Source organism: Equus asinus, chromosome 20, assembly GCF_041296235.1.
Source record: "Equus asinus isolate D_3611 breed Donkey chromosome 20, EquAss-T2T_v2, whole genome shotgun sequence".
NCBI classification, from domain to species: domain Eukaryota; kingdom Metazoa; phylum Chordata; class Mammalia; order Perissodactyla; family Equidae; genus Equus; species Equus asinus.
The window spans coordinates 66,396,700-66,411,774 of record NC_091809.1 but is presented as its reverse complement, the minus strand read 5'-3'; the positions used below and the strand labels follow the sequence as shown (position 1 = coordinate 66,411,774).

The window sequence follows — 15,075 nt, the reverse complement described above, 5'->3', positions numbered from 1 at the left end:
TTCTGAGGAAAGAACTTTCCTCTCTGCCCCAGTCACAGGAGGTGACAGGAGGTGTGTCTGCTGCCATGAGTCAGTTCAGAGTTTACGGTGCTTATTACCCGGGGTGTGGTAAGCCAGGGCTGATGTCAACAGGACATGTCCCCAACTTCACAACCCGCAGCATCCTTTCCTTTCCCCTAGTGACCAAGCTTGTTTGTTTCCCAGAGGAACGGCTTGGGCCTTCAATGTACAATTCTCAAGCAGTGGTTCTCAAACAGGGGTAAGCATCAGAACCACCAAGAGGGTGTATTTAGACACAGACTGTGGGCCCTACCCCCAGAGTTTCTCTTTTAGGAAGTCTTGGACGGGGCCTGAGAATTTGCATTTCTATCAGATGTCCAAGTGATGCTGATGCTGCCGGTCCGGGGACCACACTTTGAAAACCACTGTTTTAGAGCGTAGTCCTCTTTAAACTGGGCAGAGACTGAGGTGCTTAACCCTTTGGAACTTAGTCTGTTTGTGTTTAATGATTGAAATTGAAATAGATTGATTTCTAAGGTTACTATTTGATGTACATAACTATATTCTCTTCTCTAATCACTCTTCTGTGTCTTCCCCCTTTGCAACCCCAGCTTTTCCTTCTCTCACTGTCTTTTGATCTCACATCCCTTGGAAGACATGCCAAGTTAGGATATATAGCTACCATATTTAAGCCATATTGCCTTGGCTAGTCACTTAACCTCTTTAAAATAAATGTGTTTACTAAATGCTTATGTCCTAAGGTTATTGTGAGGCTTAAATGAGATAGTGCACGTGAAACGGCTACATAAGAGGCAAGCATGGTGCACTATTAGTTTTTTATGATTTTATGGGTTCTCGATTTCCCTTTGGAACAGTATTCTTGGACTTGGGCATGGACTGCCTCTCCTGATGCTGAGTGTCACTGCTGCTGGGGAAACTTGGGAATGATTGCGTAGAAATCTGCGGGGATATCTTGGAGAATGTTCCTGCAGTGGATGGGCAGTTGGGCTAGGTCTCAGAGGACCTTCCAAACAGATGTTTTGGAGGCACATTGATATGTAGTTGTAGTAATGACCAAAGAAGAGCTCAGAGCTGGAAAACAGCTTGAGCAGATGCTGGAGCTTAAGAGACTCAGCTTCCTTGCAGTAGAGAAATATAATTCCACGACATTTTTTTTCTGGTGTCTTGGGACAGATGTGATCTGGCCCGCATGTATTTTTTTAAGTTCTAAGCCTACTCTGTCCACCTTACCACTAGTCACGTGTGGCTATTTAAAGTAATTAAAATTAAATAAAACTAAAAATTCAGGTCTTCTGTCAATTCAAGTACTTAATAGTCATTTCCATCAACACAGCAAATTCTGCTGGCCAGTGCTGTTGTAGAGATACCAGCCCTGTTTGTCTGATGGCAAGATCAGTGGGTTTCATATGATGGGACATGGACATGTTTTTGAGTGAAATGTACCACTTCTCCCTTGAAAGTCTGATGTGGACCTGATTGAGAGAAAACATCGAAGGGTGACTACCCTGTCAGCTTGAACTTCTTTTTCCACTTCTACTTTAGGAGACTCATTTCATTTGGAAGATGGGTCAGCAAGGCATCTGAGTTATGCTGAGGGTGGAGCTTCCCAGGTTAGCAGGCTGTTATCAAGAGGTATCTGCTGTTTCTAGGAATATTTGAGGCTTTGGTTCAGTTTATGGCCTTCTGCCAGGGATCTCGTCCTTGGGAGAAGCAAATAGGGATGCTAGGGTGGATTAACACTAAGAGGTCCTCTCCTGGAGAGGCTCTAAGGCCAGCCTGGACTCCTCCACCTTGGATCTGTTCCCCTGTTGAACCAGCCTTTGTCCATGAGAGGCAGGGGGCTGGCTCTCGTTCATCTCACCAGTTTGGGCTTGCTTACATACCATTCCATGCTGCATCATCTGAACTGTTGCCTCCTTTGAACGTCTTCTGTAAAGTTCCTTAACTTACTCACACCACATCCAGTCAGTCACCAGGTCCTTGCAGTTGACCTCCAAAATGCTCGTTGCATACTTTCCCTTCCTTTGCATGTCTCTACAGCACAACTCTTTCAAGCACTCATTACCTGTCTCCTGGACTACTCTGATAGCCACATAACAGGTCTTCCCACTTCTGTTCTCTCGAGCCTCGTCTGATCTACTCTGTCTTTCTTCTTTTCCTCCTTCCTCCCTGCATTCCTCCACCCTTCTCAGAACAGGCGGAGCAAGACAAAGATGATAGATCTTGTCTTCCAGGCTCGCTTTGCTTCCCCTGTGTGAAGTGGGGCTTTGCACACACCCTGTGGCCCTGTGCCAGGGAGGAAGGAGGCATCTCACATGCAGCTGCTGCTTCTCGGCTGTAAGGGCTGCTCTGGATGGTGTGACCCAGGAGTGTGACCCCCGAAAGCAGGTGTGGGGCAGGCCTTTCCCTTCCTGACGTGAACTGTACTCTGAGGGCCTCTGAGAACCGAGTGTCTTGTGAGTGAGCCCCTCTTATCTGGGAGATTCTGAGAAAGAAGAGAATATGAAATTCTCTGGGAGGGCCCCGTTTCCTGAGGGACTGGTCACTAAATATCACTGCAGTTAAGTTGATTGCGCATCCTGGTGATGTGGGACGGGTTGAAAGGTCTAAGGGCAGGCAAGATTGCCAGTGTGGGATCTTTTTCGAGGAATGGGAGAAGAAAGAGGAGGAAAAACAGAAAAAGATACTAGGAAACATGCTTTTTCAGAATTATGGAAACCAGTGGACACAGTATGTAGGGGACAGTATTAAATTCACTGAAGAATACGTGTAACACCAACCTCGTTTCTGAAAAGAGAAATGGTCTCATGTTCCTTATGTTCCTTTATCTAGAAGAATAAAAGAAAATATCTTCTGAAATCACAATAAGCTTAAATTAAGGCACCTGGGAAAGGAATGTAAACAGCGTCACAAAACTATTTACACAAACCTTGAAGATAATGGGGGTGTCAGATATTAAGCAGGAGGTTTGTTAAAGAATATAATTCTGTCAGACTTACCTTCCCACGGTAGTGACTGGCTTGGTAAAAAATGAGTGGCGGTGGTGTGAAAAGTGATAAATAAGTTTACGTTAGCTAACTTTTAGATTTGATCCTGTAAAAGAGTCATCCAAAAAAATAAGAATATAAGGTCTAAAAAGGTCTACTTTGAGGTATGGATTATCTTTGTCCTGAGTTTAGAGATCAAATTTTCTGAAATTCTGAAGTTTCTTACCTTCAGCTTTTTCCAAAATAACTTTCAGGAATTTGGAAGGAAAAGGCTTGAAATAAATACAAATATTTATATTTTAATGGCATTTATTAAGTGACTAAGCTCACTTTATTAGTTGAGGGCATCAAATGGGTTAAATGTAATTACACTTGTTCATGAAGTGAACATATTTTGTAGTATTAAGTTTAGTAGTTTATTTAGGCAGCTATCACAAATACTCTGAATTTATTTGAAATATTTTCAGTTTCTCTTAAAGAAAGTACATGTTGAATGTAAGGGAGCAGGATATTTCTTATTTTTAGATAAAATGTAAATCAGGCAAAAATTTGGATACAAAAGCAATTACTGTTCGATAAGTATCTGTTGAGTGAGTAACTCTGGACTGTGCAAGTCCATACTGAGGTGGAGAATTTGGCGAGGATGCAATAAGAGGATGCAGTTCCTCCATCTGACATTTGAGGGTGTGTCGTGTGCCTGGAACTGGATTAAATGGGGCCTGTGTGTCCTTTGCTCCCGTGGGAATTCTATTCTAAAAGGGACAAAATGAAGTAAGATGTTAGAAAACAGAAGGCAGATGATCTGGTTGATGCCACTCAGAGAGAAGAGAAGGCCAAGAAATAGTTTATAACTGCCTTTCAAGTATTCTGTCTTCACTGTGAACTGATTAAGAGGAAATGGGTTTAAATTCTAGATAGCATGACTTCTAGAAGTATGGAGAAGCTCCCTGCCAGGGAGCTTGGGAGGATACGGAGGTCATAGATGCAACCATGGAATTTATTGGAAGTGTAGGCGTGTCTCATTCTAGAAGTCTCTTTAAATTGAGGAGGTCTGACTTACTGTGGTCCTGTCTGACTGTGGGAGGTGGACTTAATGGGCTAATTGTGATGTGTTCATCTGTGAAGCTTAATGGTTAAGACTCCAGAGCTGGACACCTGGAACCCCTTCCCACCTGTGCCACTCACTGGCTTTATAATCTTGGGCAAATTAAGTAACCTCTCTGTTAGGTAGTTTCCTCATATGTTAAATAGAGGTAATAGGAACACCTACGTCAGAAGATCGTTGTAGGGATTACATGTATTATGGGAGTTAAAACATGTAAAGTGCTAAGAACAATATCTGACACGTTGACAGAGTTGGTGTGAGCTGTCCTCATTGTTCCAGTTCCTGTTGCTGTGTAGCAAGTTGCCTCAAATCCTAGTGGCTTCAAACAGCCATATTATTATGCTTCCAGATTCTGTGGGTCTGGACTTCAAGCAGGGCACAGTACAGGTGGCTTGTTTCTGCTCCACTGTGCCTGGGACTTCAGGTGGGAAGGAGGCTGGGGGTGACTGCATGGTTTGGGATTGGATCATCGGGAGTCTTCTTCATTCACGTGTCTGGCACCAGGGCTGGAATAACTTGAAGGCTAAGTCTAGATGGAGTGCCTACAAGTGGCCTTTCCATGCAGCTTGGCTTTCTAACAGCCTCACGCTAGTCAGAATTCTTACGTGGTGGCTCAGGCCTCCAGATGTGAGTATTCCAGCCAACAAGATAGAAACTGCATCTCCTTTTATGATGTCATCCTGGAAGCTGCGTAGAGTCACTTCTGTCATTCTTTATTGGTCAATGGACTTAAAAGCCTGCCTAAATTTAAGTGTGTGTGTGAGGGTGAACTGGGTGAACCCACCTTTCTGTAGGAGTTTTGAAGAATTTGCAGCCAGGTTTTAAACAGCTACAGTCATTATTGTCATCATGTTACCATCATTAAGATAAAATTTAAAAAATTTAGCGCACACAGTAAATCCTCAGCATTTGGACCACCTAGAGAGTGCATTGTTCTGGACATGCCAATTTTCTATATAGTTAAGGGTAAATATTTTTGATGGCAGTTTTATTGCAAGATTGATCCCCCTTGTCCCCACACCCCGACTCCTTCACCTCTTGCCTTATGTAACTTTTTCGTGATGGTTCTATATCATCATTATAAACATCAATTAATGTGATGCATTGTTTGAATTGGAGGTGGGGAGAGAGAGGCATATACATAATATAAATATTTCCTGACAGTGACTCTCACTTTTTTGTATAAGCACCAGAGTCTTCTTCTAAAAGGATGCTTTTCTATCCATTGGGAAGATTGTGATTCTAAAAGACAATAACTGAAGGTACAAAATGGTGATAGAATTAGTATAAAAATTCATTTGTAAGCCCTATGAGCAAGTGGTTTGGGTGATAGACTTGAAAGCCCTATGTTGATAACATTTTTCCATTTCTTAAAGAGCGGACTGTGAGAACCCTGGGCACCGGGCAGGTAGCAGTTGATCAGCACCCACAGAATAGACCAGAGTCATCAGCACGGTAAAGCAGGTGATAGAATATTCTCTAGATTGAGTTCTGAAAAAGTCGTTTTTTTTTTAAGTGTTGAAATTGGCAGACTTCTTTTCATTCGCTGTTATCTAGTCATCTGATGCCCGCAACTTCATTTGTAACCTTAAAGACTTGCATGGAAAGTATTACATTTACAGTTCAGTTGATTATTTTACTCATTAAAAAACAGCAGCAGCCTTTCACATCAGCTCTTTTTCACTAAGAATTGCTCTTAGAGCAGTCAGCCAAGGATAGCTCAGGGCCTTCATGTAGATCCAACAGCTGAGTTTTCTAAGTCTGATAGGATGGGTGACTCAGTATTGTAGTGATCTGTAAACGTTGTCCTATTCTAAAGCTCTTCTTTTGCTTTTTCTTTATTTCCTTTCTCTTTCTTTTTTCCTGCCCTCTTCCTTTTTAAGTAAAATCATAATTTAAAAATCATAATCCTCGGCTCGTGATACAGTGTCATTTTTGGTCTCTCTGGAGAAAATGACAGTCAGTCCGCGAACTGGACATGGACGGGAATGTGCAGGTTTTAGACCTAAAGAATTCCATCTATTGAAGAGGAGCATGATGCTCTTGAGGAACTGCAGGAAGCTCAAGTGGCTGGAGTTGCGACTGACTTGCATGGCAAGGACCAGGCCAGATTCAGTAGGTTCTCCCAGATGAGGGAGGGGAGCCCTTGGAAAACCACCAGGTGGGGAGTGTCAGAGGGTTATATGAGAGATGTTCTATGGTGACAGCACAGATTGTGCCTGTATTCACCTTTCGATTTTCTCTTTGATTGGAGTGAGATGTACAATCTGGAAAGAATAGTGGAAAATTAGCGCTAATTATGCATCATTGTTTGCGAGGTCTGCCTTATTTAATCATGTAGACAAAAGGACTGAAGAATCTATGATCTGCTGTTCACTCTTTTACTTTAAGAAGTTAAAAAAACAACCCTCGGACCCTTAATTTTGTTTATCAGCTGTTAATCTCCACTAAACAAAACTTCAGGCTCATCGGTACAGTAGTGAAACTGATGCTCACATTGATGATCTCTGTGCTGATTCAGACCTGAGATTCGGCATCCGCAGAAATGGTACATTATATTCTGCTCACATTGATTCATTATGTTCTGCTCACATTGATTCAGACACTTTTTTTCAGAGAATTATTGTAAATCAGTTTTGAAATCTTAGACTTGGAGGAATTATTCAGCCATCTGTTAACACTGGATATTAGAGAAATTGTTCTAATGGGTCTTCTAGTCAACTGATAAGCTGTACACCTTGAAGTGAGGTCAGCCATTTTTCTTTTATTTTTCATCTTATTGGCCAGGCCATTATAAGACTCACTGTTTGGAGGGTGAAAATAGGCTTTAAATTGCCACATCAGTTATGATCCTGAAGGACTAGGCTTTCTCCTGCTTTTGGTGGTAAAGGGTCAGTTTTTCCTCCATTGTGAGTGAAAGGGATGGGTTCACCACAGTAGATGCAGAGAAGAGATCTCCATCCTGTTATACCACAGATGAAATGAAAGAAGAGTTAGGGAACAAAGGCACCAACGGGAGGAGATATTTTTTTCTCGTTTGTAATGCTTAGTAGAGAGGTCAAATCTGCCTCTCCCCCTGCTCCCAATAACTACCCTATTGTCCTGTCTGAAGATAACAGCTGTCATCTAGGCATCTGTCCTAGGCAGCTGAGGGGATTCAGGTTAGTTCTGGTACCTTATCCAGGTCCACCTAGCCCTTGACCTGCTTGCCAAGGTGGCCAGACAAGTTAGGAGTTTTGAAGAGCCTTTGGGTAAAACCATGTATTCTTTTATTTTGGTTTTTGATAGTAGGGCCACAGCATTAAGCTTATTTTCAGAGAAATTCTGCATTTTAAGACTTTCTTCATTCCAAATTCTTAGAAAATTGAAAATGTGATTTTAGTCCAATGTGTCAGTCAGCTGAACAGTCTGACCTAAAAAACTCTCAAAGCCTTCATCTCTGATCAGCTTGAGCATCTTGCTGCTGTTTTGAAAAAGCCCACTGATTTGATCCTCTCTTGAAAGTGAATGTTGCAGCGATGGTTCTTGTTCCCTTTCCCCATTCTCATAAAAAGAAGCTGGAATTTATTGATCACTTATTATGTGCTGGACACTGTGTATCGCCCTTTCTGCTGTCGCATTGCATCTTCATAAGCTGCTGCGTAGCAGGTCTTATTATCACCCCATTTTACTGATAAGGTAATGGATACCAAGAAGTTCACTCGTGTGCTCAAGTTCACATAGCTGGATTCTTACACTGCTTTAGAAGGAGATTTGCCAAAACAAAGCAAAAAGCATGGCACATCCTTTCTTTCCATTGAGCACATATTTCCTTCTCTATCTTTTCTATTCTTTAAATCCTTCTAATACTCCAGGCTTTTGGCTTGACAGCATCATTCTCTTTTCTTGTCAGTCATCATGTCTTCACATCCTACCTTTTGTCCAAGGATTGCCTGACTTCCTGCCAGGCAAGTTATTACAGTTTCTTTTCTCCCCACCTTCTAAAAGTAGTCTCATGGAGCCTTTGTGCTAGTGAAATATCATTGTTGATTTGTATTCCCATTGATAAAAATTCCTCAAGGGCAGGAAGATGCATTCAGGGGCAAGTGTTTTCTAGAGAGGCTGCTGTCTCTCTGCAGATGCATTTTCCTTAGTTGACTGGGTCCGTTCATCTGACAAATAGAATTCAAGCAGCGCTTTACCTCGAAGGGCTTCTGTGTGTCTTCTTCAAGTTTCATCAGTTTCCTGGGACTCTGGGCATCTTCCTGGCCCTGCGCAGGGAGGCAACCCGTTCTTAGTTATAACTGGTTTGCAGCCATTTTCATCTTAAAGTTCTCCTTAATTTTACATCTTTTGGATCTTTCCACATGAAAGAGGCTATCTAATGGAGAGCAGTGTTTCTTGAAGTGTGGTCTGGAACCCTGGGGTTTCTGAGACCTAAAAGCTATCTTCATAGTAATACTAAAACATATGCACCTTTTTCACTCTCTTGACATTTGTACTGATGGTGCAGGAGCAATGCTGGGTAAAACTGCTGATGCCTTAGCCTGAGTCAAGGCAGTTGCACCCAGCTGTACTAGTGGTCGGTCAGTCCATTCCTCAACGGCCACACTATAAAAAGCCCGTTTCACTTAAGAATGTTCTCGTTGAAGCAGTACAGATGATTAATTTCATTAAATCTCAAACCTCAAGTACATCTTTTCAGTGTCTTGTGTGATGAAATGGGAAGTGTGCAGAAAGTGCTTCTGTTGTAAACTGAGGAAGAGCACTTGTGTGACCGAGTCGCGAGCTTAACCAGCGGCCTTCTTTGTGGAGCACCATTTTCCCTTGAAAGAACAACTGACGATCTATGGTTGTTCTGAGTTGGGCATTTGGTAGATGCTTTCTCAAAAATGAATAAAGGAAGCTGGTCACTTCAAGAAAAACAATGGACAGTATTTGTTGCCAATAATAAAACTAAGCTTTCAAGTGAAGATTAGAATTTTTGAAAACTTGTATTTGCTACTGTGAGCTTGACAGCGTCACAATGTATAGAAGACTTTTCTGATGATTCCGATCCATGGTATGTTAACAAATGTGATTTTGATGATATTACATACTAGGAATGTTTCCGTGTATGGAAGATTTGCATAATTCAGAGAACCATTTTTTTCCAGATGACTAATGTGTGATGTTACAAAATCCTGCACTGGTAAAGAAAGCTCCCTTCGATGTGAAAGATGGACCAGTAGATTTTAAGGTAATAGAATACAGAGGTGTGTCCATGAAAAGGTCACTGACACGGTTTTGTATTTCACATTGTAACTACCCTTAAGAAATTGCCACTTGTTGAGTTTTGGTGTAGTTTCAAAGAGGAATAGTCACAATGATCTGAAATGGCTATTAAAATACTCCTCCTTTTTCCAACTACATAGTTGAATGAGGCCAGATTTTCTTCATCTACTTCAACTAAAAATCAGATAGCAGTAGATTGACAGCAGAAATAGACATGAGAATCCAGCTGTCTTCTATTAAGCCAGACATTTGCAAAATTATAAAACAATACTCTTCTCACTGCTTTTTGTTTTAGAATTGTTATTTTTCATAAAAATATTTTGTGTAACTTATAATGGGTTTATTTTTATTTTAAAATGAATTTACATATTTTGATGTTTCTCGCTTTTAATTTCTAGTACAGTAAATATTGATAGATTTGAGCCACATAAACAACAGCTCAGTGGGTCCTTAGTAATTTTTAAGAGTGTAAAGGGTCCTAAAAACAAAAAGTTTGAGCACTCGTGGTATAATGGGAAAGACCATAGACTCTAGAGCCTAGAGTCCTGGTTTTGCCCTTTGCTAATTGTGCGACTTTAGTTGAGTTATTCTCATGCCTTAGTTTCCTCATCTGAGACATGGGGGTAATCGTCACAGGGTTGTTACGAGGGTTAAATGAGTTAATGTGAATTACTCAGAACACTGCCCATCACATAGAAAATTCTCAGCAGTGTTTCGTTACTTCCATTTACCCCTTTCCAAGGCCCGTAGTTGATTTTCCTCCAGAAAATCTTATTTTGCAGCGTGTTTTCCTCTATCTTCCTCTGGGCGTCATGGCTGGTTATAAATTAGGGGTTCTTACACTGGGACTTGTAGTGAACTCCAGGAAATGGTACATGAAGTTAGTGTGTGTGTGCATTCTTCGAGACCTAAGGAGAAGCTTTGTAGCTCTTGACAGATTCTTTAAAGGAGTGTCCATGATCCGAAACAAGCAGTCACAGAGGGAAAAGAGGTGAGTGTAGGCCCCTAAGCACAGTTCTAGATCCAATGTGTGTGCTCTGAGGTGGACATGGACGCTGGCATCCCTGCTTGCCACTCCCCGCTGCCTTGAGCCTGTTTGTGTCACTGCATTTCTCACTGTTGGACAGTTGTCTGCTTTATACATCTGTCTCCCTCACTAGCCGTTCAGATGTGGGTCCCCATACCAGGCACTATCTCACCCATGGCAGATGCTCAATGTCATACATCTTTGTGAAATGAATGAATGAACGGACGAATGAATTATGAGTAATTCTGCGTTTTGCTGCTGATCAAATTCACAGACCTATGAGCCTTTGTAACTCATAGGAGTTATAAGGAACCCAAATACTATCACAAATACCTAGATGTTTTAAAATATCGTTTAAATTGTGGAAGCATTGTGGAATGCTTTGGAATAGTCAAAATTGAGTTTGCATTTCAACCTTAGAGCTATGACCTGTGTGACCCAGAGCATGTCATTCCTGTTTTTGTTTAGGTAAAAAGGAAATAATGACACCTCCTTCTCAGAGATGTGAGGATTACCTGAGAGAATGCTGGTACCATGTCATGCTCAGTAATGTTACTTTCTCTGCCTTCCTTCCCTGTGATTAGCTGCTTGTCTTCTGTGACTGTGGTGGAGTTGGCTGTGTGATTTTTGAGTTTCAGATTTAGCAAGCATTGATCATATAATGCGGCAGGCAGTTTCCCAGGCTTTTTCTCATCATGTTGAATTAGATGTATTTTTTGGTATAATTGCTTTCTTATTGTATCTGTGTACCAGTATTTTAGATGTAACTGAAATACCCATATTCCCTTACCAGTAATTCAGGTTAGCAATTATGAAATATGGGGCACTCAAACTATTGACTTTAAATCTGAATTTATTGAAAAGTAACAGATAATACAAAGGCTTCTTCACTTTACTAAAGGAGTCAACGCAGGTTGGTTGATTTCTTTTTTTTTTAGAAAAAAATTCTCTCCTTTATTTATTCATCAGTATTTGGATTTATCAAATTCAATACATTTTGGCTTAAAATGTGATCAATATACAAAATTTCACTTTACCACAACTTTTCAGGAGTCCGTGTGTTGTGTAAGTGCTTCTAGGGCAGAGAAGTACAAGCTTTCCAAACCTGACTGCATTCAAGTCAGCTGTGAAGTGCGGCCAAAAAAATTCATCTCTGGTCCACACTTGTGGAAATCCTGATGGTACAGGTCTGACATAGCAGCTTGGAAGTGACATTTTTTAACATGTTCCACGAGTGACTCTGACACATCACGGGTTTGGGATTCATTGTTAAAGTGGAGGCTCCGTCATGAAAATAACATGAGACAAATGGACAGCCCAGGAAGGGTGGCTTCATCTTTCGTCTTGGTGTGCTGGTAATTGGCTAGCAGTGTGCTATTATTGCTCTAAGCTTTTATAAGAAATCACGTAAATAAAGTAGTTCTGGATCCTTTTCTGCTTCATCTCTGCGGAGAAGGAAACTTTCCCAGTTAATGAGTACCTTTCCTCATCATCCACAAGCAAGGGCATTTCATTAAAACTCCCCTAATATTAATGTAAGAAATGAGGCAGGAAAAGACGACCTAGAATCGTGTGCATTATTGAAGGCTGTTTGGAAGGCAGAAAAGCACAGTAAAAAGAGCTTTGCTGTTGGAGGGGCTGTGCTGCTGGCTAGTTTTGTGACTCTGGGCATTGCTTAAGCACTGTGAGCGTAATATCCCTGTCTACGAAATGGGCATAGGGTGGTCATCATTCAATATGATAATTTTTATATCATCCCTGCACTTAATAGGCCCTCAATAAACGGTAGCTGTTGTTGTTTATACTCTTATTACTAAAGGGATGTTTAGTTTCTTGGGAAATATTTGTTGCTTTAAATTATGAAGCTCATTCGTATGCTGATAGTGACTTATGAGGTGAATGAGCATGATAAGAAGAAATGTACTTGCCTCTTGACGGCCCCAGTCCCTGTGAGATGCTGCTTCCTGACAGGCATCTCCGTGTCACCCAGGGTCTGGATAGCTGGAGGAATCAGGTGACAGGCCGGAAGTGTCTGAACTGCTCCTCTCTCTCCTTAGTGTGGATAAGAGAGGCAGCTTTGAGGAACGTAATTATGCATTCGTGTTGTCATTTTATGTCTTGGGGTTTATTTTAAGGCTTTTCATCCTGTTTGTTTTCCTTTGTTGAAGAAATATTAAGTACTTACTGTCTGTGTAGAGTGATAGAAACCTGTTTAAGCAATGGAACTTACATGCTAGTAATAATTTTTCTTTCTCACTGGAAACATAACGTGTGCCAGGGCCACCCAAAAGAAGACCTTTGTGGTCCTGAGAGTGATTAAAGGTCATTTAAATTTCAGTTATTTAATTAAATATAAGGCTATATATTAAAACCTATCTAAGTAAATAAGTTCTAGAGATCTACTATGCAGTATAGTGCCTGTCACTAACAATACTGTATTGTATACTTATTTGCTAAGAGGATAGATCTTATGTTAAATGTTCTTACCACACACAAAAATATTAATAAAGAGTTGGGAGGAAATCCTAGGAGGTGATGGATATGTCTATGGCCTTGATGATGGTGATGGTTTCATGAGTCTATAATTCTCCCCAAACTCTCCGAGTTGTATACATTAAATATGTACACCTTTTTACATGTCAATCATACCTTAATAAAGTACTTTTTTAAAAAAAAACTTATCTAAGGGAAAAATCTCCGGAATCCAGGTACTTCTAGTGGTAGATAAGTTAAATACCAAATATATCAACATGACCTATGAATTATGATATATTGCTGTATTGAGTCAAGATATTTAAGTAATCTTTGGATTTCATGTTAAGTTCCAGATTTTAAAAATGACTTCCTCTGTGTAGATGAAGTCCTTTTATTACGTTTACTCTCATTTTGTACTTGCCATGACTCTGTGTGGCAGGAAGGACTGGAATGATTTCTCTTTTTTTTATGGTGAGTGAGTGGATACCCTCAGAGGTCTCCCGATTCTGCTCCGGCTCCCAGACCTGTGAAGGAAGCACGAGCCAAGGGCTGCCTTTCAGGCACAGTCCCAGGGCTCAGCGCCTGCCTCCCGGGATGGAGTGGGATGAAAGAGTGCCTTTCTCTAAATGTGACTTTGTATTCAAACTACAAAATTCTTGTGATGTTGTTACTTCTAACATCATGTTCAAAGGCCCTGCAGGAGTTGGAGCACAGCACACTTGTAATTACCCTGCTTTAGCACTAGATGGCTTTCTCTCTCTCTCTCTCTCTCTCTCTCTCTCTCTTTTCTTTTCTAGTACTTTTTACCAAACCTTGGTCTCCTGACTAATCTGAAAGAGATAGACTCACCTTTGAGCTAAGCTCTGTAGAATTAAGAATATGTTTATAACTGGTTATTTAAAAATGTATCTTAATTCCATAAATATATATTTCTTGAGTGCTCATTATGTGCTAGAAACTGCTGAGTACTGTGAACATATGCAGATGATTCATTGGTTCAATAGATGATTGTTGAGACTTACTATGATCTTATTTCTGCTAGAAACTGGAGATACAAAGATGAATAAGACATGGTCCCTGCTGTTAATCAACTTATGAGTTAATGGGAGAGGAAAAAACCTAAATACATAGGCAGCTTAATGTATGGTGACATAAATATGCATGGGATGTCATGGGGGCCCGGATGAATGGCATATAAAAAATTGGGGGAGGAGGGGTGGATCACTTCCTGGAGGAAGTGGCACAAGAGAAGAGCTTCAAAAGATGTGCAGAGTGCCAGCCTGGTGGTGTAGTGGTTAAGTTTGCATGCTCTGCTTTGGCGGGCTGGGGTTTGCCGGTTTGGATCCCGGGCGTGGACCTACACACTGCTCATCAAGCTGTGCTGTGGTGGCATCCCACATACAAAATAGAGGAAGATTGACACAGATATTAGCTCAGAAACAATTTTCCTTAAGCAAAAAGAGGAAGATTGGGAACAGATGTTAGCTCAGGGCCAATCTTCCTCACCAAAAAAAAAAGCAAAGAAAGAAAAAGAAAGATGTTCGTATAACCAGCATATGTATTTTAGCATTTATTTAATATGTGCCAAAGTAAGAGTTTCCTTGTCTCAAAAGGGGAGAAAGTTCCTCCAGAAGGAAGAAACTTTGGGGGAACTGCAAACATTTCTCTAGGGTTTGTGCAAAGGATATTTGGGGCAATAGACACGAGATACTGTAATTCAAGGCGGATTGTGCTAAGTCATATAGTATGTAAGATACAAACAATGCTATTTTCTTAGAATGGGGGTCAGAACAATTAATTTTCAAAAAAATGTACATCTCTATATATCTATCAGAAGTACTTGATTGTAAGCAGCACAAAGTAACTTTGACGAACTAAAGCAAAAGAGGAATTTATCGCAAGTATATTGGGCAGCTCACACATTAATCACACATTAATAGGAAGGCTCAGAAAGTGGGCAGGAGCCTGGGTGAAGAGATGTGGGGAACCCAGCCGGGGGTGTGCTACTTGTGTTGTGAGGATGGGGCCATCATGGACACCGCTGCTGTGCCTGGACTCCTGATGATAGCATTACCACAGATAATTTATCAACACCCTTTGTCTTTGTGTCATTTCCTCAAGAGTCAAAGTCCTTGGTTGGACCATTCTGTTGACTGAGCCTGGGTTGTCTTAACTGCTTGAACAGGGAGGGGACCTTTTGGCTTCTG

The 15,075-nt window shown here is 41.0% G+C and overlaps 1 protein-coding gene across 16 annotated transcripts in view; it reads left to right on the top strand.

Moving 5' to 3' along the window:
* Positions 1-15,075, top strand: part of AMOTL1 (angiomotin like 1) — a 155,464-nt gene that overhangs the window by 60,486 nt on the left and 79,903 nt on the right. For 2 of the 16 annotated variants that reach the window (XM_070490428.1, XM_070490429.1), the window contains one exon: positions 9,249-9,331. The exons of the other annotated variants lie outside the window; for them this stretch is intronic. The gene's annotated coding sequence lies outside the window, so the exon portion shown is untranslated. The remainder of the gene's footprint in view (positions 1-9,248; positions 9,332-15,075) is intronic. 16 annotated transcript variants of the gene reach the window in all.